This window comes from Notamacropus eugenii, chromosome 1 (genome assembly GCF_028372415.1).
Source record: "Notamacropus eugenii isolate mMacEug1 chromosome 1, mMacEug1.pri_v2, whole genome shotgun sequence".
NCBI classification, from domain to species: domain Eukaryota; kingdom Metazoa; phylum Chordata; class Mammalia; order Diprotodontia; family Macropodidae; genus Notamacropus; species Notamacropus eugenii.
The window spans coordinates 698,080,516-698,106,662 of NC_092872.1; positions in this window are offsets into that span (position 1 = coordinate 698,080,516).

A 26,147-nucleotide genomic window follows, 5' to 3' on the forward strand; every position below is an offset into this window, starting at 1 on the left:
AAGCCTAAAACTTGGTACAATACCTCCCCACTCCTGGGTGAGCAAAGCCCAATTTTAACACAAAATTCAAAGTCAAGAAATAGACTGGAAAAAATGAACAAACAACCAAAAAAGAACTTAAGCATGAAAATCTACTACAATGGCAAGAAAGACTAAGACACAATTTCAGAAGAAGATAACAATGTGAAAACATGTACAACCAAAGCCTTAAAGAAACAGGTGAATTCAGCAAAAGTCCACCAAGAATTCCTGAAAGAGTTAAAGAAAGAGGTAAAAGTGGTAGAGGAGAAATTGGGAAAAGAAATGAGAGTGATGCAAGAGAGAAATAATAGCTTGGTAAAAAAAGGCTAAAAAATAATACCAAAGAAAACAAAACCTCAAAAACCAAAATTGGCTGAATGGTAAGAGATACAAAAATTCACTGAAGAAAAGAACTTAAAAAACAGAATTAGCCAAACAGAAAAAGGGGTGCAAAAGCTCACTGAAGAAAATAATTCCTTAAAAATTAGAACTGTGAAAGCTAGTGATTCCATGAGACAATAAGAAACAATAAAACAAACTTTAAAAAAAATGAAAAACTAGAAGTATGTGAAATATCTCATCAGAAAACCCACTGACCTGGAAACTAGATTGAGGAGAGAATTTAAGAACTATTGGACTATCTGAAAGATCATATTTTAAGAAACTGTCAAGGAAAACTGCCCCCTACTCCCGTATCTTAGATCCCTCTCATTGACTATTTTCAATCAGTTGCTAAGCTTGCTAATTCTGCCTCCACCATTTCTTTGAATCTCCATTGACTTCTTTCCACTCACATTGCTACCATCCAAATTCAGGCCCTCATTGCCTGTCTTCTGAGCTATTGCAATAGCCTCCCAATTGGCCTCCCAGCTTCATCTCCCCCTTCCACTTAGTTGCCAAAATGATCTTCTTAGAAGACAGATGGCACTCACCAATACACTTAATAAACTCCAGTGCCTCCCTATTATCCCTGGGATCAAATACAGGCTCCTCTCTTTGCTATTGAAAGTTCTTCACAATGCTGTCAGTTGACCTTTTCAGCCTTATGATACCTTCCTTTACATTTCAGCCACACTGCCCTTCTTATTTTTCTTCATGCATGGCATTCTGTCTCCTGTGCCTTTGCATGGGCATATACCCACACCTGGAGAGCATTCCTCCTCACTTCTGCATCTTAGAATCCTTAGTTTTCTTCAAAGACCAGTTCAAATGCCACCTCCTTATGAGGCCTTTCCTGATCCCCTAAATTGCTACAGCCACACCCCCAACTGCCTTGTGTTTATTCTTTATAGTCATATATAGTTTGTATAGTTGTGTAGTTATATAAATTGTATAGTTACATAACTATACAAATCCCACCTTTCGCAGGAAGCTGTCTCCAACCCTTCTTAGTTCTAGTGCCTTCCCTCTGTGAATGATTTCCAACCTACACTGTATAGAGCTTGCTTTGTATGTAATTGTTTGCATTTTGCCTCTCCCGTTCTATTATAAGCCCACTGAGGTTAGGCATTGTCTTTTTTTGCATCCCCAGCACTTAGTATGTACCTGACATACAGCAGGTGTTTAATAAATGTTTATTGATATAGGGTGTCCCAAAAGTCTTAGTGCAGGTTATACTATGAGAGCTTAAGAGTCTACTACATGAACATTGCTTTTCTGAGAGAGGTTAAAAGTTTAAACAACATAGGATCCACACTTTTGTGGAACTTACAGTCTATGCCTCATCTCTGCAACTAAATTCTAAGCTTCTATAAGGTAGAGAGTGTCTAACAGAGCTTTTTATCATCTATAAAAGCTTACTTGGGTATCAAATATAGAACCTGATTCAAGGTATCTGGTAAGATCTAAGCACTTTGTTACGATATTTTTTCATTTCCTTTTATTAATTTTTTAATGCCATTCCTCTTGGAACCTTTTAGGCTAACCAAAGCCTGTTTTCTGTTAATACTAACCTCACCTAGCCAAAACTTGACTCATGGAATGTTAATATTAACGGGAGACTTTTTGACATTTCTCAGATAAGAAGCCAAAGAAGAGCTTTGAGCTTTTCAAGGTGATTTAGCTAACTATTTGTGAAGGAATTCAACTGGTTCTGACTGTAGTTATCTTTGAGGAATGTGAATCTCCCCTCTCCTAAACAGCCTATTGTGAACCTTTTAAATATAGTGAATGTAATTTGTTACCTGACTTAGTTTACCTAGAAAGTCTATTTAATTTTGTTTACTTAGGTGATATACAAGATTGTGATTTTGCTTAACTAAGTTTGTTCATCTTTTATGTATCGAGGGGATGGGCTAGATTATTGTATATCAAAAATCATAAAATCCTAGTCTTTGTTCAGGCTCCTTTTTCTACCTCATGAACCTGGGCTTAAACATAATAAAACCTAGGTTTTTGCCTCTAAAATTTCTACAGTGTGATAGGTTCATTTGGCAGCAGTAACCTACCACATGAACTAAGAGGAGTAAAGTTGTTTTTCAGTTGTGTCTGACTCTTGGTGACCCCATTAGAGGTTTTCTTGGAAAAGAAACTGTAGTGGTTTGCCATTCCCTTCTCCAGTTCATTTGACAGATAAGGTAACTGAGACAAATGAGATGAAATGATTTGCCCAAGGTCACACAGCTAGTAAATGTCTGAGGACAGATTTGAACTCAGGGCGATGAGTCTCCTTGACTCCAGGCTCTCTCCACCTAGATGCCCCACTTGAAGGACATCACCACCATCTAACCAATAAAGGTTAGAATTGCCTTTCAAGCTTTGTGTATATGTCCTGACACAAAGCTCTAGACCTAAAAAACTCAAATCCATCAAGTATTATATGCGTGTGTGTGCATGTATATACGTGTCGGGAGTCAAGCCCAGTTTCGCCAGTGAAAAAGGTGTCTCCTCTTTCTCCTTTCACTCCTTGCTGCTCACTTTGTTCATAGGGCAGCCTCTGTCTCAGACAAATCTATAGGAAGACTTTGAAAATCTGGGTCAGGGAGTTTCCAGTGAAGGAGAGAAGGGTACTGAGTGGAATGCTATCCTCCTACTCATCTTCACTTTTCCAAAGTAATTAATCAGGCAAGATGGAGCAAACGAAATTCAATTGAGTAACTGACCTGATAAAAACAAGCTATGAAGGCTCTAGACTTTGGGCTCTGCTGGAACATTAAAGTACTTCCTACCCCCAAAGGAAATAATTTTGTTTGTTTTTGCTTTGCTGACAGCTACAAACTTGACTTCACCACTCACCATTCTTTCTAGCTTAATGTATGAGTGAAAGGTAACTGAGGCAATCTATTATATATTGAGATCTGGTCAGAACAAGGCAATTTATCCAGAGAACTCAAGAAGAATTCCCTTCAATAAACATTTGTTAAGCCCCAATCTGGGTAAGCTTTTTTTGAAAGGACAGATCCTGCAAATGAACAATGAGGTGAGCCCAGAATTGAACTGGGGAAGCAGGTTGCCTTTGGGATATTGCAAAGTTCTTTGGATGATTATAGTGTCTTCCGGAGGCAAAGATTGGCCTTTGTAGTACCATGATTCTTTTACAATCTGAAGAATTAAACTAGGAAGATCACCGCCAGGGTTCCATGGTGTTGGTGTCCTGGAGTTTACTGCAAGTCATGATGAACAAGGGATTATGCAGAAGAAACAGTATAAAAAATGTCATCAAAGAAATGGCTGACCCAAGGGAGAGAGGGGTTATGAGGTGCCTGACCCAAGGACATAGTTTGGAAGTCCTGAAAGTAGGAAGAGGCTCAGAGAGGAAAGTAAGGCGGGCCTGGGCCCTTTCACAAACTGGAGGTTCAAGGAGGAACTGACCAATGAGAGAGGGGGATGGGATTTACTGAGGGATATTCCAGGTTGAAAAGGCCTCACAGGAATAGATGGATGTTCCAGAATGAGAAGACTACAATCCTAAGGGAAGTTCTAGGATAAGACAGCACACTGGAGGGGCTCTTTTTGGTAGGAGTACAGGGATAGGAGAGCTATAGGACAGGCTAGCATGGACAGACTGTGATCTCCATCTCTGAAGGGAATATCCACATTGATCTATTAGAATCCTGGCTTATACCTGAAACACCATGCTAGGTGCTGGGCATACTAACACAAGAACAAAACACTCCCCAGCCTCAAGGGTTCTACAGTTTACTGGGGTGGGGGAGGGAAGCAACATGTACCCAACTAAGTAAATATGAAACAAGATAATTTCAAGAGGATGAGAACACTGATAATTAGAGGAATGGGAGAAAAACGGGAAAGACCTGTTGTTGGAGAGAGCATAGAAATGAAACTGGAGATAAGAATGGAGTGAATTCTGTGGGGTAACATCAAGGTACAAAGGCACAGAGGTGTATTTGGTACAGGCAAATTTTGACTGGAAAATAATGGAGTTACGGCACCTGGAAAGGAAAAAGACCTTGTCTTTGAAAGCAACCCAGCTCCTAAACTTTCCCACATACAACTTTGTCCATGACATTTTGCCTGAGGCATCTGGTCCATTCCAGTCTACCTAGATACTTAATAATCCTTTTGACTGCCCTGGCACTGTGGCTTTCTGACCACTTAACTCCTTTCATTGTCTGCACCTGGCCCACCCAGATTACTTGCCACTCCTTAACCTCAAACAGATCTTCTCACTGTCTTTTCTTGTACGTAAGTGCCAATCTTACCCCCTTTTCCCTAAGAATCTTGCCTGCTCCTGTTGGTGTCACAATCCTGCAGATTTACATGTAATCTTGTCTGTCCGACTGGTACTATAATAAAACTTCACTATTCTGACTGAAAGAAGGCTCGAGTGATTGAATTCTTCCGAGGCAGACACCCCTGTACCCTTGCATTTTGGAGTTCCCAGCATCGCAAGCCACAACAGAAAATATAGTACATGAAGGGGTGTAATCTCAAATAAGAATGGAAAGGTGGGTAGCAACCAAACTTTGGAGCTTTAAATACCAGTCTGAAGGTTTTGTATTTTGTCTTAGAGACAAAATGGAGCCAGTGAAGATTTTGTGTGTGTGTGTGTGTGTGTGTGTGTGTGTGTGTGTGTGTGTGTGTGTGTGTGTGTGTAGGGGGTAGTGTCAGGGTCGGATCTGTGTTTTAGAAATACAAAATTGGCAGCTCAGTGGAGGATAGCCTGGAGAAGAAAGACTAGCCTGTGTAACCTATATCAAATTGCTTGCCTTCTCAGTTGGGAAGGGGGGAGGAAGGAGGAAGGGAGAAAATTTGGAACTGAAAGCTTTTAAAACAAATGTTAAAAAATTGTTTTTACATGTAACTGGGAGAAAATGAAATACTAAATAAAAAATGCAAAAAAAAAAAGAAAGAAAATTAGCAAAAGGAAAACTATTTAGAAGGCCACCGTAGCAGTCTAGGTGAGAGGTAATGAGGACCTGAACTCAGGGAGAAACTGAGTGGAGATAAAGGGGATTGATGTGATAAAAAAGCTGTGGAGCTAAGATCAATGACCCCTGGTCAATTCATTGGATATGGAGATGGAAAAAAAAGGGAGGAATCAAGGACAGCTCCAAGTTTGTAAGCCTGAGTCACCAGATGGATAACTTGAAGCTTCCATTATTTAGATAATTTCACTACTATATTTTGTTTTGCTAATGTGGTTTGTTGGATGGCATTGTGTTTCTCATTTTCATCAAAATAGGTTGAATTGGAAAGACATGTCCCCAAGAAGCAGGTTATTTCTTTCTAAGACTCTACATTTCAAGAAGATGTACTCCCATCAAATGTGGCCAGTTGAGGTTCATCTCTATGGGCACAAGATCCATTCAGTTGATTGTTATGGGAGAAGTCTCTCCTCTGTGAGTTTAGATTGCTGCTACTTAAGTAAATCTACCACAACACGAAAATTATAGAGGTTAAGAACCTAGGTTGTATTATGCTTAAGCACAGGTTCAGGATTTAAAAAAATAACCATGAACAAAGATTAGGGTACTAACAAGGCTTTTCATAGACAAAAAAAAAAAAAAGAAATGTGTCAGAGAGACAGAGATCTACTTATTATACATAATGCAATCTCATATATCCTCTTAGGTCATAAAAGTTAAAAAAAGACAAACTCATAATTCCCTGCTTCCATCAATGTTATAAAAGTTGAACAAAGTTAGTTAAACAGATTCATAACCTCATACAACCCCTAAGGAAAGAAACCCAATTAAACAGACTCTATAGGTAAACTCAGTAGGCTACAGGTTAAATGGCATTTAGAAGCTGCACCATAGATTGTTTGAGAGGAGAGATTTATATGTCTACAGGGTCAGTGTTGGTAGAATGCTTTCCTCAAATAAGGGAAATCAAATTACTTTGGGAAGCCTTGACTCACACTTTCAGCTTCTTATCAGAAGAACATTTGAGGCCATAAGTAAATTTTCATATCACATGGGATGAGTTTCAGTCTACTCAATAACCTCCCAACTAGAAGAAATGACTCTGACCATTCCCCCAAATAAGAATTAATAAAAGAAAATTAAAAGTCACAAATTCTCATAATAATCCAATACCTGCATGAAGAGCAAATATATGAGTTAAAAGAGAATAGTGTCACCAGAGGTGGAAGACCAAGAAATTCAAGCTATTTTTGTCCTTAAATGGCAAAAAAAAAATGGCAAAATCTGGTTATACCACATGTTATCTGTATGCAGCATTGACCTCTATATGGAGACCCCATGAAAGCTACCCAGAGTAAATGACCTGTTTTGGGTTAGCATTTATGCAAAACCACAGCTCATGAGCCCCTACTAATGTTTTCTTTTTACCAGACTCACCAGGAGACACACTAGATCAAAGCAAGATGTGCTTACTTACACAGCATAACAAAATAAATAATGAAAAATTTGTCTAATACATAGAGTCAACAAGCATTTATTAAGCACCCATTATGTGCCAGGTATTCTGCTAAATGCTGGGGATACAAGTACAAGAAAGAAAGAAAGACAGTCTCTGACTTCAAGGAGCTTACATTCTAATGGGGGAAGATACTCCAAAAAGAACAAAAAAGGTAGGGGGTAGGGGCATGGTGTTGAAATCTTGGAAAGTCAGACTAGGAGAGGAGGGGGATGAAAATTGACTGGCACAGGGTTGTCCCCAAAATGGAGGTCCAAGGAGGAGCTCACCAGTGGGAGAAAGGGGGGGTGTTGGCAAAGTGGAGGAGGTTCTAGGGTGAGACTGCAGCTGAGGCATGGTGTTGAAGTACAAAGTTGGTATCACAGGAAGGAGGAGTAGACTCCCACTAATTTCCACACCACCAATGGGGAGAGCTTATGTCTAGGGAATACATTTATAAGGGTGACATGTTCTTATTGAGTACATTCTAGCTGGAACCTCTTTTTGCCCAACACTGTTGCTTCCTCTGCTGTATTTAGAGTGCTCAGAGTGGCTTCCTCTTAGGCTCTTTTCATGTAATGTACATTATTGTGGTCATTCTGTGTATATTATTCTTCAGGTTCTGCTTAATTCACTCTGCATCTGTTCATGCAAATCTTCTCCTGGTTCTCTGTATTCCTCCTACTTGTCATTTCTTACTGCTCTATGATATTTTATTACCTTCATATGCTCTAGATGAATCAAGGGTTCCTCAGTCAGTGGGTATTCACTTTGGTTTGAGTTGGTTGCTATCAGAATTCAATATTCAGGATTCGGAATCTAAGTAGTAATAAGCTCTATTATAAATAGGATTCTTTTATGGAAGTGTATAGGGTTGTTTTTTTTTCTAATGAGGTAACTTTCTGGATATTTTCCTGAAGGATAAAACCCTGACCTATCAACTTCTAGGAGAGTTATGAGAGCAGAAATTGTTTTTAAGTTTCCTCAGCCAAAGCTAAGTGCATCTCTTCTTTAAATCATCTAGGTGTGGGGCTCTGTTTTGGCTGGGTCAACACTGTTTGAAAGAAAAGCAGGTTTTTCTTTTTGACCTATTTTGTTATTTGCTGAACATTCACATAAGGAAAAAATTCCTGACTGCCTGTGAGGCCCCCACCCTCTCCCACCCAAGGTTCACAGCCAAGGAGAGATGGGTGTGTTTGCTGAGTGTGGGTGTTTTGGGGAAGGAGGTGGATTTCGGAATTGTTTGAATTGAACTGATTTAGAACAGATGACCTCAGAAGCTCCCTTCCAGTCTGAGAATCCATGCCAAAGAGGCTATCAGAGAAGAAGGATACGTTAAAGACACTAGAGACAGTTGGATGGCACAATGGATAGAACTCTGGCCCTACCCAGCCTTAGGCACTTGCTGGCTGTGTGACCTGGGCAAGTAACTTAACTTTTGTCTGCCTCAGTTTCTTCAACTGTAAAATGGAATTAATATGTGTGGATTAAATGCCTAGCACATAGAAGGTGCCTAATAAATGTTTGTTTCCTTCCTTCCCCACCCCATTTAAAGAACTCACTCACTTTGCTCTCTAAGCAAAATGCCACTCAGGAACCACAGAGATAATTTCTTTTTGCCAAGGATCACATTGCATCAAGAAATCCTCTTTTCCTTTCATAAAGTTTGGTCACCATACTTTTGAACTTGGGTTTACCCATAAGACATACCACCCTCATCCCCAAAGCTGGCCCTGCCCAGCATATCTCCTTTCTGCTAGAAGGCTAAATTCCAGAATTCTGTTGTTTCAGACATCAGAATCCCTGCTTCATCTCCTCCACGGAGGAGGTTAGGGTTCACCAACATTTTCCATCAACTTCTCTCTTAGACCCATGTACTCTACCATCACTTGGAAGGGGAAAGTTTATTCTAATGATTTATCTGCTAAGGCTGCCTCCTAAGCTCTCATAATGTCTACATGCCTCTGCCCTGTGGTGGCCACTTCCTGGTTTAGGTGTTTCTTCTGGAAAGGGCAAAGTGGAAAGGAAACCTCCCAAACCAAGCTGATCTTTCTGCTTGGTTTTATAGACAATGGAAAGATCTCATCAAATTCGGTTCTGCTGTGTCTGCTTAGAGTCAGTCCTGTCACTGAGAAGCAGTGGGAAGGTCCATAATCTCTTTGCAAGGTGCATGCTCAGATATTTCACATGGAAGTACTCCTCAGGGCCCTCTAAAGAAGGTTCTTGCTCTGTACTTTTATCCAGTTGATTGAGGAATGTATCAGATTGCTCATGGACTCCTCTGATCCTCCCCTTTCAAACTGAATGTAAAGTGGCACCACAACACTTGCATTAAGTACAAGAGGCAGCTGGGTGGTGCATAGAGGCTGAAGTCAGGAAGACCCAAGTTCAGATCTAGCCTCAGACACTAACTAACTGTGGAACCCTGGGCAAGTCATTTAATCTCTATTTGCCTCAGATTGCTCATCTGTAAAATGGGGATAATAATAGCAGGATGGTTGTGAAAATTAAATGAGATGCTTGTAACATGCTTAGGACAGTACCTGGCATGCAATAGGCACCATATAAATGATGATGATGATGATGATGATGAATGCACAGGAGGAAGGGATCACTTTTCAGTTGAGGGGATCAGTGACAACTCCACGGAAACAGTTGGGCCTGGATTGATGAATAGGATTTCAACTGATTGAGATTGGAAGTAGGGGAGAGGAAGGCATACCACTCAGGGCCAGGGCCAGCATCTGCTGCACTTTTTGGTGGGAGTAGTCAGCATTGTTTGGTTTCACCCTGGGTCACTTGGGTTTCTCAGCTGACTTCTAGCTCCTAGGTTTCAGTCCCCCCAGGATCTTTGAGGTTCAGGATGCTAGATCTTCAAGATAGGGCAGTGTTAGGGCCCTCAGATGCCCCGGGCCTGGGTTGTCTTCCTCTTAGTACTGCAGCTATGCCCTGGTCACTGACCACTACTGCTCTCCTGGGCTTCCAAGGTGCCCACCTGGAGCTTTGTGGGCACTCTGGGGTGTTCTTAGGAAACCATCCCCATTTGTTGCCCTTAGACACAGTCTTGCAGTCTTGTCCCTACCCTATTTCTTCTCTTCTTGGGAGACTACCCATGCTGGGAGGCCTCCTTCTTCTATTGCCCTCCAGCTGATCGCTTATGCAGTTCTAGGGTGGAAGAAATCACTTCCTGCAGCTTCTCACTGTGCCTCTTGACCATTACTTGGTCTGGTGAGAACTTTAGGGCTTTGCTAGGGAATTGGAAGGTGTACTTTTCATTCAGGCATCCATCTTGGCCAACAGTTCCATTTCACTCAGTACTAATGTTTTTAACTAACACATATCAATGGTGAACATTTGCTCTCTGAATTGAAACGAATTCTTAGTCAGCCCGAGGCGCTTCCCAAAGAGGCAGTTAACATTTGTATAATTTCAGCCGCCCTCTTGCTAATGTATTGCTCATAGTCATTTGTCACAGTTCCGCTCAATGGGGACTTCATTACCTTCTCCCCCATTACCAGTGCACTCTTGGAAATATTTAATGCTTTGAAATTTATTAAAGCATGAAGAGAAATTAAGGAAACTCATTTGAATGGAGAGAGAAGATAAACTTTGAGTAAAAATTCCCTAAACTGCGTAAATCTCCCAAAACGCCCGCCATTCTTTTCTCAGTTTTGTGAAGGATAGAGGATTCAATGGGCTTGAGCATTTACTCAGTCTCATCAGAGACTTTCTAAATGGATTGTCATGACTCGGCAGCTTCTCCTGGATGCTCCTTGATGCCGTATTGATTGGAGGGTGAGAAATGTGGCCATTTGCAATCGTGTTTTGGGAGACTAATAAGTCCCATGATATCAGTGGGAGCATTTAAGCTATCAGGAATTACATGGAAGGCTTAGAATTGCTGCCGTGATGGAAGCTGGTTATTACTTGTGGAATCAATTGGATGAAGGCAGCATTGATAAGAGGTGACTCAAGGGCTGTCACATCCCAATGCTAATCTTTACACATTTAGATGGATAAGCTTTCTGTTTTGAGATTAATGATATTGGGCCCTATTCTTGTAGGAACAGAAATTCACACAGAGCCTGCTACATTCTTCTGGGGGTAAAAGAACAGGCAACATTGGAGAGAATAGAATCTGGACTGTGAGATTTTTATTGTAGGAAGGAACCTTGGGAGGCAGCATGTTATAGTGTATAGTGTGCTGGGCCTGGAGCAGAATTCATATCCTGCCTCTGACACGTACTAATTAAGCCTGGGCAAGTCACAACTTCCATTTGCCTCAGGCAACTTCCTAGGACTTACCTAATAAGATAAAAACTACCTGTATTGATACCTCATTCTTATAAGGGACATTTGAGTCATCTATTCTAACCTTCTCTCCTTGTTTTATAAATATGGAAACAGTCCTGAAGTTGAAAAATTATTTGCCCAAGGTAAAAAATCGCAGGGCAGTTAAGTGGCACAGTGGATAGAGTGCTGGGCCTGGCATTCAATCTGGACCCAGATACTTAATAGCTGTGTGACCCTGGGCAAATCACTTAACCCTGTTACCTCAGTTTCCTCATCTGTCAAATGAGCTAGAGAAGGAAATGGCAAACCACTCCAGTATCTTTGCCAAGTAAACCCCAAATGGGGTCATAAGGAGTTGGACATGACAGAGATGACTGAACAACAAGAATTACAACAGGAATTTGAATTCAGGTCTGTCCACGCCAGATCCAGTATTCTTTTCCTTGTGTGATGCTATCTGGATCTGAGTCCTGTCTCATTTTCTTACCATGTGACCTTGGCCAAGTCATATAAGGCATCAAACTGTGTAAATGTGCATAAATGTAAATTAAGAAGATGATGATGATGAAGATGATTATAGCTCCTATTAAGTGAATTTAATTGAATCAGTAGAATTGAACTTGCAAGTCAAGTTTGCAAGAGCTTGCTGATTCCTTGGAGGCACTTTGCAATTTTGGTAGCTGGTACCAGGTAAGCTAAAGTGCTCAGTCTCAGTGATTAAGCTCTCCCTAGGCATGGATAAGTGATAGATATTAAAGCACAGAAATCTGCTGCTTAAAAATAACAAAGCAAACATGTGGGTTTCTTTCCAGTCTTCAGGTCTAAATGGGCTATTTACGTAAACAGCCTCCTCCTGCTATTGCACCAAATTAGGAGTCTTGATATTTAAGAAAGCTTCCTTACCTGTGTATTTCTGCTGCAGCATCCTCATTTCTTTATCTCTCTTTTGCCTCTCTACAACCTAATATCCTTTTTTTAAATGTCTTTCCAATATGCATACTGAAGAATCCCTAAGCAAGGCCATGGATTGTTGACCAGTGCCTCTCTCTCTCTCCATACCAAGGCCTTTTCACCTTGGAGTATTCTCAGCCTTGGGTGGATTTTGCTCTTAAGTACTTCTCAGCCCTCTCAGAGTAATGTTGGGTATTCATTAAAATGCTAATCATTTATTAAATGTTTTGAACAATGTTTCACCATCACTTTTATTTTCAAAAATGTATTATTGCTTAAAAGAAATCAATAAATATGAACATCAAGTAAATAAAATAGAATAAAGCCCCAAATAAAACCATAAAATCAGAACTATTCATATTTTGATAAAAGAAAATTAACTTAAGATTAATATGAGATAATTAACATAATAACCACCTATTTGCTCCATGTCCCCAAGAGATCTATTTGGTGTTAGTATTCTTAGCAGATTTTATTATTATTATACAATCCTAGTCAATTTATGTACTTCCTTTATTCTTCATAGTTTTACATGAATCTTTCTACATTTCTTTGTGTAAGAAGAGCAGTGATTTTGGTGCTTGCCAAAGATAGAACGAAAGTTTTATCAGCTTCTCCAGTCTTGTTAAGTGAAGCTCCAAGAATGATTTTCACGAAACTAGGGACTAGAAAGGGGAATATGTAAGAGATGCTGTGAAGGTAGAAATAGCAAGATTTGACAATGGATTGGATTTATGGGATGAGTGAGAAGAGTCTAGAATGACACCAAGATGGTGGGCCTGAGTGACTAGAGGGTAGTGGTGCCCTTGACAATAATAACAAAGTAGGAAGATGAGAGGATTTGGAGAGATAATGGGTTCAGTTTTGGACATGTGGAGTTTGAGATGAACATGAGCTCTCCAGTTTAAGATGCCCAGAAGGCCAGAGTTGTGCATATGGTTGTGGGAATCATCTGCATGGACATAATAATCAAAGCCATGGGAGCTGATGAGAAGAGACCCTGGGACGGACCACTGCCAGACACCCACTTAGCAGTGGAAGAAGTTGTGGCAAAGGAGACCGAGAAAGAGAGATCTGACAGGTATAAAGAGAAATTAAGAGGGAGCAGTGCTACAAAAACCCAGAGGGGAAAGGGTATCCAGAAGAGGAAAGTGATTAACAGTGTGAAATACTGCAGAGATGTCCAGAAGAGTAAGGACTGAGAAAAGGGATTAGATCATTGGCAACTTTAGAGGAGGCAGTTTCAATTGAATGATGGGGGTGGAAGCCAGATTGCAAAGGGTTTAGAATTAGGAGACTGAGAGAAGTAAAGGCTCCTCCTGTTGATTATTTTCTCATGGATTTTATCATGAAGGAGAGGACAGATATAGTACATTAGCAGAGATGGTGGAATCAAATGAAGGTTTTTTAAGGTGGACACAGAAATGTTTTTGTAGCTAGCAAAGAAGGAGCTAGTAGGTAGCGAGAGATGAAAAATAAGGGAGAGTAAAAGTGATCATTGGAGAGGGTGAAATCTGCTGGAAAAGATGGACAGGGATAGAATCAAGGGTGCACATATGTTCTCTGGCCACATGTTTCCTATGTATTTTCCCTCTCCCACTATGGAAATTTGTGGGAATATGTGCATATAGAAGGGAGAGAATTTCTGTTAGTTGTACTGTTTAATTAAATGCCTTTTATTCTGAATTAACATGTCCTATGGTTGGTTTTGTAGTGAAGATTGTGAACTGATTTTTAATGTGATATTTAAAAAGTTTGAGAGACAGTTTCTGGGTAATGAATCATTTTATTAACAATGCTAGCATTTTATTAATAAAAGGAATGGTCATTTCGTTGTCTCTCTTGGACCAAAGATGATTTATGGTGGTGGGCTTACAGTTTATATGTTCTTGGAAAAAGGGGTGCATCTGAAGACAGAAATCAACTCTGATTGGTTAACAAGGAATGAGAGAATGAATATTATGAGAGTTGGGCTTATTCCAATGAGGATCTTGAGGATCTGTGATACTGAGCACCCAAATCTTAGTCAAAGAGACTTGTCAATTTCCTTATCACCTGTCAGAAAAGGGAGAATCCACATTTTCCCAGGTCTATCTGAGTAAACACAATGATTAGGAATCCTCCCATTTGCCTAAACTTAGAATTTCTTTACTGTCTTTGATTAGATCTTAGCTTGGGTAAGTCTTTGCTCAAGATTGCTTGATTTCCGGATGAGGAAGTAGAAAGCAGGGGTGAGGGGGAAATCTTGGTCCTAATGCAATAACTAGTTATTAAACACAAGAGAGAAAAATCATTTCTCTCATTAGTAGGGACTGATCCAAACTATGTCTTCAACTTGGGGAAGTTTTCAGGGGAAACATATTTGCAGAGGGCTTGCTCTATACTTTTATTCTCTATATCTCTCATTTTTATCTCACAATAATATTCTGTTACACTGATATAGTATAGTTCATTCATCTCTTTTCTCAAATATTGGACATATTTATTGCTGTTTGGTTTTATTTTCCCCAAAGAACCTATTATGTACAAAGAATGACATGAAACACTTGGGGATATACTGTAGGAAGCTAATTAAGACATCATCCTTGTTCTCATGCATTACCTACATAGTTATACATTAACTATAATTCAGATTGGTCTTCAAGGAAAGAAAAGAGAGGTCCAACAAGCAAAGAAAGATTGTTTCTATTTGGAACAATAATATTGCAATGAGGAGGCTAATTAGAATGGAGTCAAATTATCACTGAGGAACAGTAATCATGCATTTAACGAACATTTATTAAGCACTTACAACCTGGGCTAATTACGTAATCTTTCTGGACCTCAGTTTCTCATCTATGTAATGGGAAGTTGATGCATGATCAGACTGTCTGAAATGACATCACATATATAGAGGACACTTGGGACCTATTCCTGAGTATGTACATGGACTTTCTGCTTTGGTCTGTGTGTGTTCGTCCTTTGTTGCTGAAGAAAACCATGCCATCAGAGAAATAATGACATGACTTGCACTTGACTTTGTTTTGAGTGAAGGAGGGCTGTGCAGGTCACCAGCCTCACTCTCCTCCAGAGCCATCTGAATCCAGTGACCAGATATTCATCAGCATGACTAGAGATGACCCAGGATGAGGCAATTGGGGTTAAGTGACTTGCCCAAGGTCACACAGCTAGTGAGTGTCTGAGGTGAGATTTGAACTCAGGTACTCCTGACTCTTGCACTGGTGCTGTATCCACTGCACCACCTAGCTGCCCCTTGCTTTGGTCTACCATGGGATTGAAAGCAGCCTTTTTCCATTGGTTACCTGACTAAACATAATTGTTTTCCCCTCTGCAGTCACATCTAGGGTAAAGGATTTGTTCATTCACTTTTCGTAGGTGACAGCATGTGGTAAAGGGGGAGGGCCTGAAGCCTTCCTTTCCTGCTTATGCCATATGGCCTTGAAACACAGGTTTGGAGTCTTAGTCTCCTTCATTGTCCTTTTCAGTTCTAGGTGTAGAGTTCAAGTTATGGAGGTCTGGAAGCCTAGAATTCTAGATTGGATGTTGCAGTCAACTCAGCAAGGAAGCCAGGGTTCCTGGATGCTAGTCTAGTGGGGATTTCGGATGTGAACTTGATGGGATTAATGCTATGTGAGGGCAGACCCTCTCCAGAGACTGAGGTGGTGTGTGTATGGAGAATTACGCCCCCCGGGCACCTGGGGTATATGTGTGAGTATTTATGTTTGTTCTTGTTACTCTTTTGAATTAAATATCCCTTTGTAAATGTTAATTTTGATGTAAGTCATTAAATCAAACTGGTGTGCTAGTCATGGGGTCTCTAAAATGAAGAAACACAACTGGTTGGATTTTAGCACATGGCAGACATGAGTCCTTCCCTCAGAGGGCCAGAGAACCATGGTGGGTGGGGTCAACAGTCATAAACATAACAGATCTGGCCTTTAGATGTGAATGCCAGAGAAATGTTGTTACTTCTAAAGAATAAGGGAGCTGGACTCAGTGAGCTTTGAGCTTGAAATCTGTGACGCTAGGGTTTACAAAGTTCTTTACAAAAATCACCACCTTTTATTAACCTGTGGCGCAAGAGTATTACAGGGTTTTGGTTTTTTTTGGGGGGGCGGGTCTGGACTTGTGATGGAAGGAGCTCCTGGTAAGGAGACTTCCTCTATCGATATGCATCAGCAACATTCATCTATTTGTAGTATTAGGGAATTGTTTGGGATAGGTAAAGGTAGATGACTTTGTGAGAGTCAAGCCAGCCAATATGTGACCCAGGCCATTCTGACTGTAAGATTGGCCCTCTACCATTATGCCACACCGATTTTTCCATCTTCCTTTAACAGATGAGGCAATGAAGGTTCTAAGGGGTTGAATCCATGGCTACACAGCTGGCAGGATTCAAACTCAGATTTCTAATGACTCCAGTTCCTGTGATCTTCTATTACACCACACTCCTCCTCTTATTCGCTTATAACTGAGGGTATTTGTCATACTAAAGATGGAGACTCATCCCAACTGTGTTATGACTCCATACCACTTGTGCACGTTGGACTCTACGCCCTGGAGATCCCTGATCTGTCCGGTAATCTCTTGGTTTTTGAGGCTCAGCTACGCTCTAATAGACAGTTTACATCTCTTTGCCACACCTGATATGTTTTTCCAGAGCTGCCCTTGTGGGATTCATGTGGGCCTTGGAGAATTGAACTCCCTGGCTCTCTATTTGTGAAATAATGATGATAACGTTGCCTGCAGAACAGCATGTGAACTGGCTATTAAAGAGTAATTAAGGGCTTCAGCAATTTAAGGAGCAGATAACGACTGTTATGACAATTTTCTTTCATTTAAAAGATCCCTCAGGACTGTTAATGTTGGAGACTTTAAAAAAAATTTTGGTTATCTTTCTCCTAGGCTTTTGGAGATTGGCACTTATGTGCCTTGGGCAAATATTATAGTATTTCTCTAGCATATTTCTCTATTCTAAGAAAATAATAAAAATAGTAGCTAGCATTTTTACAATATGTCTAGGTTTGCAAGCACTATATGCAGTATATCATCTCATGTGATCACAACAATCCTGGGAGGTAGGTGCAATTATTATCTTCATTTTACAGATAAGGAGGACTGAGGTTGAGAGAGGTTTAGTGACTTGCTCAGGGTCCCATAGCTAGTAAGTGCCTTAGCAGGATTTGAACTCAGGACTTCCCATACAGAAAAATCTAACACTCTATCCATTACACCATTCTGTCTCTGCATTATTATAATTTCTGTCATTTTTACTATTGACTCTGCTATGATGATAATAGCACTGAAGCCATGAGGGAAGAATTAATCACTTTGGGGTCTACTTGCTATCCTAAGATAATTCAAAAGGAAACAATTCCGTTTCCTAGCTCAGCACTGCCATACTGTCCCAGTTTCATTGGCATACAACAATGAGGTCAGCACAAGGACTCTGTAGACCTTCAGTTTGGTAGGCAGGCTCTCCCACACTTTGTTTTGGAGCTTCCCATACGCTAAGCTAGATCTGGTAATGCATGTGTGAACCTCATCATCTATGTGTATATCCCTGGAAAGTGTACTGCCAAGATAAATGAACTTATACATAGCATTCAAAATCTCTCTATTTACTGTAACTGTTGGTTCCATGTATGTAGGGTATAGCTCTGGCTGGTGAGAACCTCTGTTGTCTTGGTGTTGTCAGGCCAAAATTAGTACACATAGCAGAGAAATGATCCATACTCTGTTGCCTCTCAGCCTCAGAGGCCACATTGAGTGCACATTGCACGATCATCTGCAAACAAAAAGTCACACACTAACTCTCCCTCTACTTTAGTCTCGGCTTTTAGCCTTTACAAATTAAATAATTTATGGACAGTGTGGTTGCTGCCTTTGATGCTGTTTTTGTCCTCATTAAAGGTGTCTGACAACATTGTTGAAAATATTATCATAGAAAGCATACCTCTTTGGTGAGGGCAGCTAGGTGGTACAGTGGATAGAGCACCCATACAGGAGTCAGGAGGACCTGAATTCAAATCTCACCTCAGACACTTGACACTCACTAGCTGTGTGACTTTGGGCAAGTCACTTAACCCCAATTGCCTCATCCTGGGTCATCTCTAGTCATTCCGATGAATATCTGGTCACTGGACTCAGATGACTCTGGAGGAGAAGTGAGGCTGGTGACCTGCACAGCCTTCCCTCACTCAAAACAAAGTCAAATGCAAGTCATGTCATTTTTTCTCTGATGGCATGGTCTTCTTCAGCAATGAAGAACCAACACACACACACACACACACACACACACACACACACACACACACACACACACACACACACACACACACACACCTTTGGTGAATGGGAAAGTGTGATAGCATTGTTTGTTGTCCAGAACCTGTAAAAGCATGCTGTCATGAAACTGGCTTACAATAGTGATGAACTTTTCTGGGCAACTACATTTTGCCATGATTTTCCACAAGTCCTCAAGACTGATACTGTCCAAGGCCTTGGTCAATTTGACAAACATTGTGTATAGACTTCTCTGCTCCTGGCATTTCTTCTGGTGCTGTCAGGCAGCAAACACCATATTGACATTCCTCAGTCCTCTCTGAAGCCACACTGGCTCTTGGGTAGGTGAAGCCTACTAAGGAAGACTCTGACAAGAATCTTGTCATCAGTGAGTAAGAGAAAGACCCCACTATGATCATCACAGGGCAACCTATTTCCTTTTCCTTTATAGAGATGAACAATGGCAACATCCTTGAACTCCTGGGAGATAACCTCTTCTTGCCATATAACCTGGAAAATTTCAGTCAGCCTTTGTATGAGCAATGGACCCTCCACCTGTAAGTCTCAGCTGAAATAGAATCAATGCCATGTGCTTTGCCACATGAGAGGAGCCTCATAACTCAAAACCTCTTTTTCAGTTGGACGTTTGGCAAAAGAAGGATTAACTGAGGTATGTGGTCGGTGACTTCAGCATTGATTGATGATGGTCTGTTAAGAATACTTTGGAAATATGCAGCCCATATCTCTGAGACTTAATACTTCTTGTATAGGACCCCTTCTCCTATCAGAAGTTGCCTCCATTCTAGCATTAAACCCTCATCACCTCTCACCTAGATTACTGCAGTAGCCTGCTAAATGATTTTCCTGCCTTAAGTCTCTCCCCCTTCAGCCCAGACTTCAGGAAAACTGATAGGTTAGGAAAATTAGAAAGGCAGAGACATTGAAATGTAAAGGGGAAGGTCTTCAGATGCTAAAAAAACATTCTACATCTTAGAAGAACTTGACTGAAACCACCATTATCCAACCTGCTTGGGCTAACTTGGCAGTGGCCAAGCCCAGAGAGGAGCTAGCTCAGTAACCTGCTTGACCTGGCCTAGCCAAAAATTGATCCACTTGGCTGAGTCATTGTGCTTTTGGAGGAGCAAACCCAAATGAACTTTCTGCCCATTTGAGAGCCATGAGGAGCTATGTGCTATGAGGAGCCAGCCCAAATGAACAGCAAGTGACTCATCCATCACTGATGCTGTGCCCCATTGTAAACTGTGAGAGGACTATTCAAAGAAAGATGTTACATCTACTGTTGCAGAGTTATGAGTTGCCTTAGCCTCATATGTTCCCTGTGTGTGTATCAATACTACTGCACTTTAAGTTTTAACTCATTCTACCCCACTTTCCCGTGGACTCTATGTGTATCAGTGAGAGAGAGTACACAGCTGATTTGGGAAATATTTTGTATCTACTGTTTTTCCTCTGCTGTTTGAGTAAATACCTTTATTAAAGAAAGAAGTCTCCTGCCTGATTGTTAAAGGGAAGCATACCAGTGGGAGTTCATGAAGATAGCTATCCATAGGCCAACCCCTGGAATCTTGGAAGTAGTAGCAACCTCTTCTTCAGGGAGGAGCATCTCAAGGAGGCTACTGTGAATGAAAGTGCACTTAAGATGTCCCCTAGGAACCCTGGGCCCTTGGGGCTTCAACAACTTTGGTATTTTGTTGGACTGATGATTTCATCAGTATGACTAATTCCTCCCATACTCTCCCTCTCCAGCATTTTTGTCCTGTGCCATTCTCTTCCATATTTACCAAAAAATCCTCCCTAGAAGCATTACGCAACGGCCTGGAAGTCTTCCTCTGGTTTTTTCAGTTTCCCAGGGAGGTCCTTATGGCATCTGGGCTGTCTCTGTGGTTGGCCCTTTGGTTACTCTCAGATCCTGACCTTCCTACCTCATTTTCTGATCACACATTTCCTTGGTTTTTTCTTTTACATGACTTACTGCAGGCAAGTCCTTAGTAGCTTGCCACAGCGTGCTTACATCTTCCGTACCTCTTTCATTGGTCTGTAAGCTGCTTCAGAGCAGACATGGTTTTGTTCTTTGCCCATGAATCTCTGGTACCCAGCACAGTTAGTGACACGCTGTAAAAATAATAGCAATTTATATAGGGTTTTATAAATATTATTTCATTTTACTTCACAGAACTCTGGAAGAAGGCGCTATTATTATCCTCATTTTACAGATGAAGAAACTGAGGCAGAGGTTATGTGACTTGCTCAGGGTCACCCACTTTGTAAGTCTCTGATGCCAGATTTTAGCTCAGTCTGCCTCTGGATCCACTTCTATCCACTGTACCACCTAGTTAACTCTAATAGGCACTTAATAGCTTTGTGATGGATTTCTTTGACTGCTGGGACTTTTGTCATTTCAGTTAAAACCCCAATATAGATTACTTAATCTGTTAGGATGAAGCTAGAAAGAATGGAATGTGGACATGTATCCTGATGATAGGGTGAAGGAGAAGATAGTCCAGAATCTAGGCAGGGAAGGGCAGGTCAGGCTAGGGCACTATGAACGGGCATCCAGCAGTCAGGGCCATCATGAGTACACTGGACTTCCGAGGGAGAAGAGAGGAGCATGGAAAGCAGAAAGAATGACTTCACCTCTATCAGAATTTTTCCTAGGACCAGACAGAGATAATGTCTGGCTCAGCTATTCCTCCAAATTGAGTTACAGAGCATAGAAATATTAAGATGCTCTAGTTAGCTGCTCCATTTAGCATGCCAACTGAAGAGACCTCCCTCTGTGAAAAGTTTTCACAAAGCCAAGAATCTTTGGAGTGTAGCATCCACCCAAAATACCTTCCTTGACATTTCAGCAGTAATGGCCATTCATTTGGAGTCATCTTTTGAAAGGCACTTTATATAATGGTTCTGAGCAAGCTCACCTTCCTCACTCATTGATTCAACTCAATAGTCTCTATGGACTTCTGGAAAGTAAAAGCCAAGCACAAATCCCTGAAATACCCTACCTGTTTACCAAAGACATCACCATGGCACATACCTTGACTGTTCCAGTCAGATTCCTCAAGTGTGGAAACGGTTTCCATTTTTATATTAGTATAGCCAGGGCCTGGCACTTACTAAACTCTTAATAGATGCTTATTGATTGATTGTTTCCCCAAGATACATGAGTATCCCATCTCCATATGTCTACACAAGCTATGTAGGAGTTGACCAATGCTGTGTTGGAACTAAGCTAAGTTTTGAGACTATTCCCCAAGAGGCTGAGGTGATTTAGGAGAGAATATACCTTAGAGACACTGGGGGAAATGTTTGTAGACTTGTTCTTGTTATATCTTTGAGCTCAAATCCAGCCCCAGAAACTTAAGAGTTGTGTGATCATAGACAGGGCACTTAACCTCCATCTGCCTCAGTTCTTCAATTGTAAAATAGGGGTGATCATAACACCTATCTCCAATGGTTATTGTGAGGATCAAATGAGATAATATTTGTAAGGTGCTCTGTAAACCTGAAGTACTATATGATTTATATTCCATGTCTAATCACTTTGGCTTATTAAATATAATGGGTCAGATGTACCTAGGATTATCTCACCCAAATAACCAGGTGACTCTAACCTGCTCTGGGTCTTAATCAGCTATTTGATGACCCCATGTTTCAAGGACCCTTTAAACTCCTCAGATTCCTGGTGGTGCCTTGCTTTCCTGCTCCAGAGTAAAGGTCTTCTCCAGCAAAGCCTGTACAGTGAGCTCACATAGCCACGCAACTTTGGAAATGTCTTCTAGATAGAGGAATTCTAATCTTTGCTGAAATCATTTGCAGAATCAATAATTCTCATGTTTAGAAGGAACCTAAGAAGTACCTTGATAGGAATCCCAAGTGGCTGTCCATCCTTTACTTGAAGACCTCCATGTATCCTCTCCTGAGGCAACCTTCTCACTTCCTCTCTCTCTTTCCACCTTTCTTTTCCTGGTCACCATTGCCTAAATTTATTCTCTTCCCCTATTAGAATATAAGGTCCTTTTGGAGAAAATGTGGGAAAATTGGGACATTAATGCATTGTTAGTAGAGTTGTGAACTGATCCAACCATTTTGGAGAGCAATTTGGAAATAAGCCCAAAGAACTATAAAATTGTGCTTACCCTTTGTCCCAGCAATATGACTATTAGGTCTATATCCCAAAGAGATCATAAAAAAGGGAAAGGACCCTCATGTACAAAATTATTTATAGCAGCTCTTTTGTGGTGGTAAAGAATTGGAAATTGAGGGGATGCCTATCCATTGGGGAATGACTGAATAAGTTGTACTATATGAATGTAATGGAATACTATTGTGCTAGAAGAAAAGATGGGCAGAAAAAACTGGTGTTACATGAACTGATGCTGAGTGAATTGAGCAAAACCAGGAGAACGTTGTACACAGCAACATTGTGTGATGACCAGCTTTGACAGACTCAGCTCTTCTCAGCAATACAATGATCCAAGACAATTCTAAAAGACACATGATGGAAAATGTTATCCAGATCCAGAGAAAGAACTGGTGGAGTCTGAGTACAGATCCAAGCATGTTAGTTTCACGTTCTTTGTTCTGTGTGTGTTTCCTTTAGTTCTATTTCTTCTGTCACAACATTACTGGAAACGTGGAAATATGTTTGACGTGATTACATATGTATAACCTATATCAGATGGCTTGCTGTCTTGGGGAGGATGGAGGGAGGGAGAAAAATTTGGAACTCAAAATCTTATAAAAAAACAAATGTTGAAAACTATATTTGAAAAAAAATACTATTTACATAAAAAAGAATATAAGGTCCTTAAGGGAGAGGACTGTCTTTTAAAAAATATTTTTGCCATCATTGATTAGCACAGTGCCTTGCCTATAGCAAACAATAAATACTTTTTCATTCATTCATTTGCCTCATTCTATCTTTGGACCATTCCAACTATTAGGGAGTTTTTCCTTACCCCAAGGATAAAATATGCCTCTTTCCAATTCCTCCTCATTGTTTATGGTTCTGTCCTATGGGACTGAGAATTCCTGTCATTCTACAGGGAAGCCTTTCAGAGTCTGTAGAAAACTAGCTTGTCCTTCCTCACCCCAACCCCGGCTCATTTTTCCCCCTCCAGGATAAACATCTCTAGGCTTTTTCACCATTCCTCATATGGGATGGCCAGGAGGTCCTTCACCCTATTAATTGCCTTTCTCTGGATGCTTTCCAGCATGTCCACATCTTTCCTAGAATGTACTGAACAGAGCACTGCATTCCAGATACTATCTCACAGCCTGTTATTGAGCTGAATGTTGATGTTTCTTAATTCTTCCATGTCAGTAGACAGCAAATTTTCTCCCTAACCAGACCTTTATGTCTTTATTTAACCCTGTCCTAAATATTTCAACCAACACTGCCTCTTCCCTGCACCAAATAGCTCATGAGGCTCTCTTTCCACTCTTCTCCATCTAAATGTATCTTCTCATTCTTCAAGGTTTAGGACAAGTCTATTTCTTGGACAAAGTTGCTCTGACCACTCTCCATGTCCTACAGTGATCTTTCCCTCCTTCAAATACCCATTAGTTCTGGTTGGCTGATCAGTAAACATTTATTAAGTACCTACCGTACTCTAGGCACTGTACGAAGAGCTGGGGATGCAACGAATGGCCAAGAGAAAAAACCCAGCCCTTTCTCACAAGTTCACAGTCTACTGGGGGAGATAATGTGCAAACCCCTCAAATGGCTTACATTCTAATGGGGGAGGCAACTCACAAATAATTAGATACATTCAAGATATAGACAGAGTAGATGGAAGGAAATTTCAAAGGGGAAGGACCTAGAAGCTGAGGAGACTGGAAGGGCCTTCTAGTAGAAGGTGGGGTTTGAGCTCAGTCTTGAAGAAAGCTGCAGCCACCAAGAGGTGGAGCTGAAGAAGGAGAGCATTGCAGACATGGTGAACAGCCATGACAAAGACCTGGAGATAGGAAATGGAGTATCATGTAAGTCAGTGTAGTTGACTGATAGAGTAAGAGGTAAGAAGACTGGAAGGTTAGAAAGGAGCAGGTTGTGTTCTGGGCAGGGAGGACAGTCAGAACAGAGGCATGGAAATGGGGGGTGGAGTGTCACCTTTAAGGAACAGCAAGGAGGTTCTCTCTCATGTGGAAAGGTATTGAGGAAATGAACCAAAGCCCCCTGTCCACTTTCCATTCCTCCAAACGATCCTCTGTCTTCTACCAATACTCCAACATCTTCCTGGAGCATGTAAAATCAAAATGTCCCTGGAAGCTCTTCATTGTTACAGTTGTTCAATCATTTCAGTCACATCCGACTTTTGCAAGCTTGTTTGGAGTTTTCTTGGCAAAGGTACTGGAGTGATTTGTCATTTCCTTCTCCAGTTGTTTCAGATTCTTTGTGACCCCATTTGGGGTTTTCTTGGCAAAGATACTTCGGTGGTTTGCTGTTCCCTTCTCCAGTGCATTCTACAAATGAGGAAACGAAGGCAAGCAGGGTGAAGTGACTCACCCAGGGTCACACAGCTAATAAGTTATCTGAGGCTGGATTTGAACTCATGAAGATGAGTCCTGCTGATTTCAGGTCCTGTGCTCTGTCCACTGGTCCACTTAACTGCCTCTTGAAGCTCTCCACTATTCCTTCATGACAATCCATTGACCCTTCTATATTATTTCAGTGACATGTCCTAGTAAGATTCAGTGGATTCCTCAGGGTAGAATACCTGAGAAAACTCTGGTGCTATGTCTGACCTTGCTATCTGACTGGATTTCAGAAGCCCTGGGTTTCCCTCTACACCTCTCTATTTTCCTTCCTATCCTCAGGCAAATTTCTTTCCAAAAAGAAACTAACAAGAGTTCAGATTCTCACTGGCCTGTTTTTTTTTTCATCTGTAAAATGAGGGAATTGGAGTAGATGACAGCCAGCGAGGTGGCTCAATGGATAGAGCATTGAACTTGGAGTCAAGAGGACCTGAATTCTAATCTTGCCTCAGACATTAGCTGTGTGACTCTGGACAAGTCACTTAACCACTCTCTACCTCAGTTTCCTCACCTTTAACAAAAGGGGAACAATATCTCCCAAAGTTATTGTAAGGATCAAATGAGATAATATTGTAACGGTGCAGTGAGTAGATTGCAGGGCATGGAGCCAAGAAGGCTTATCTTCCTGAGTTTAAGTCTGGCTTCAGACACTTACTAGCTGTGTAACCCTAGTTGAGTTCCCTGTTTGCCTCAGTTTAGTCATCTGTAAAAGGAGCTGGAGAAGGAAATGGCAAACCCCTCCAGTATCTTTTCCAAGAAAACCCCAAATGGGGTCACAATAAGTCAGACTGGACTGAAAAACAAGCCAACAACTTGCGAACTTTAAAGAGCTCTGTAAATACTATTATTATATTACCTCTGAGGTCTCTTCCAGCTCTGTGATCCTATAGCACAGATACGTTGTATAGGACAGAACCTGACTTCATAGGCTTTTATTTATTACTTACACTTTGCTAAAAAGCCGCAGACATTAGTAGGAGTCAGGTCACAGCTCTGTCCCTACACAGTCTTTTTCAAAAATTCAGTTTAAATGCACAATTTGAAACTTTCACCTGCCTAATGCACCCTAACTCATGGACTTTGACTTCCTTGCCTTCAGTTACTGAACCCAACCTCACACCTAACCCACTCTCTAAAACTCAACAGTCCTACTCCCACTGGAAGATCCAAGCCAGATGACTCCCTCCGAAGTCTCTGAGTCTCCTTCTGCCCTCCCTCCA